Below are 2,281 nucleotides of genomic sequence, written 5' to 3'. Positions count from 1 at the left end.
TGCAGTGAGCTGAGATCGCGCCACTGCACTCTGGCCTGGCAAGAAAGCAAGACTCCATCTCAAAAAAATAAAGAAAAAAAAGGGAACAGCCTCAGAGGTATCAGTAGAAATGCCCCCCAATTCATTCAGCTTTTATATGGCGGAGCTGGAGTTTGACCCAGGTCTTCTGACTCCCGGATGACAAGTGCTAGGATAGAGGCAGGAAGCCCTGTGGGACCACAGGAGAGAGAAGGCTTAATTCTGAATGAGTGGTTAGGGATGTCTTAGGGAAATTCACTTAAACTGAAGTTTAAAATCTTAATCTGATTTTGACGGAGTGCAGGCCATTTCAGGCAGAAGGAAAAGCAGAAATAAAGGCGCTGAAGAATAGAATACCTGCTCTGTTTGAGGGATCCCTGGAATGTAGGAAGCAGAGGCGCTGTGGGGTTGGAGTGGCAGGAGATAAAGCTAAAAATGCACCAACTGGCACTGCCAGTTAGAGGCTTGGAATAATGAGTTTGGACATCATTCTGTAAGATTTGCTGAAAGCTTTCCTCTTCATTCTGTCACTACCTCCTGCTTTTCTCTCTTCCTGTCTTCCTTCTTGGTAGAGTGGTGATTTGGTCAGATGTTGGTTTCATGAAGGTGGATCTGAGTCATTTTAGGATACACCAGAAAGAGAGAGGAGGCAGTAAGATCAAGCAGGAGGTTCCTGCAAGTGTTTCATTTTAGAAAAAAGGGATGCAGAGCCAAAAGGGATATTCCCGGTTCCTGCAGTGCAGCCCCTTTTCCTTGCCTCTTGGGCGTTGAAGAATAGATTCTCCTCCTGGCCTGGCATGGTGGCTCATGCCTGTAATCTCAGCACTTTGGGAGCCCGAGGCAGGTGGATCGCCTAAGGCCAGGAGTTTGAGACCAGTCTGGCCAACATGGTGAAACCCTGTCTCTACTGAAAATACAAAAATTAGCTGGGCATGGTGGTGGGGGCCGGTAATCCCAGGTACTCGGGAGGCTGAGGCAGGAGAATGGCTTGAACCAGGGAGGGGGAGGTTGCAGTGACCTGAGATCATGCCGTTGCACTCCAGCCTGGGCAACAAGAGCAAAATTCCATCTCGAGAAAAAAAAAAAAAAAAAGATCCCGGCTCCTTTCATTGCTTTCACCAATTCAGTCTGTTAAAAATCATACTATTCCTCAAGTGTCAGTTCCAATGTCGCTTCCTCAGGAAACTTCTGAAACCTCTCTGAGCTCTCATCGCCCTTTGGACCTTGAATTGCCCTTAAATCACACATGCCAAGTGCCTAACACAGTGCCTGGTGCAGAGCAGATGCTCAAAAATTGTTGATCTTACTAGCACGTGTTCTACTTTTCTAGATGGTGAAATCCCCAAGGGCTAAGACTTCATTTTTTTCCATTTGCAACCTACCGCCCTGCCTTTACCACCTACATGTACTAAGAGGGTGTGTTCTTCAATAGCCAAGGTTTGTTGAACAGAATGGAGTTTCCCTGCTGTGATCAAGGACTTCAGAAATTAGGAAGGTCAGTGGGGTGGCAGGTGGCGTTTGTGGATTCAGCCTTCGACAGGGTCTCACATGCAGACCGCCCAGGACTGAATTCATTTCACTCAGACCATTTTAAAGGACACGCATAATATTAGCATTAAGGTCCTCCCCTCCTGTGCACCCAGAAGTCAGGTCTCTATTTGTTGAGTTTTCAACTTCCTGCCTGACCTGAAACATAACTTGAAGGAAGGCAAAGTGCAGATGGGGCTGATCCCATGAAAGTGACTCAGGCAGTTGTCAGGCAGGAAGTTGGTTGAGCCCATCAGGTGACATTCCTTTCTGAATGTGCTCAGCTACCCTGAAGGCCCAGCCCTTCCTCACTTGTTGCTATTCATTTTATTCATATGAAGCCACAGCCAGCTTGTGGACTGATAAGGAGGTGTGGGAATCAACCTATCAATGTCATTCATTCAGCCATGTGATAGAGGGCGTGGGCATGAAGCAGCAATTCCTCATTGCTGGTCATATAAGGGTGAACATGACATAAGGCATTAGCACAGAAAAGATGAAGGGCCTGCCCTCAAGCAGTTTGCAGGCTAGAATAAGAAAAAAAGAAAAAAAATTTTTTTTAGCCACACCTGGCTAATTTTGTATTTTTAGTAGAGATGGGGTTTCGCCATATTGGCCAGGCTGGTCCCGAACTTCTTACCTCAGGTGATCTGCCCACATCGACTTCCCAAAGTGCTGGGATTACAGGCATGAGCCACCGTGCCTGGCCCATCTTGTTTATTTTTTTAATTTTTTT

The sequence above is a fragment of the Colobus angolensis genome, unplaced genomic scaffold (genome assembly GCF_000951035.1).
Source record: "Colobus angolensis palliatus isolate OR3802 unplaced genomic scaffold, Cang.pa_1.0 Scaffold369, whole genome shotgun sequence".
Taxonomy (NCBI): Eukaryota; Metazoa; Chordata; class Mammalia; order Primates; family Cercopithecidae; genus Colobus; species Colobus angolensis.
This window is presented reverse-complemented; position numbering follows the sequence as displayed.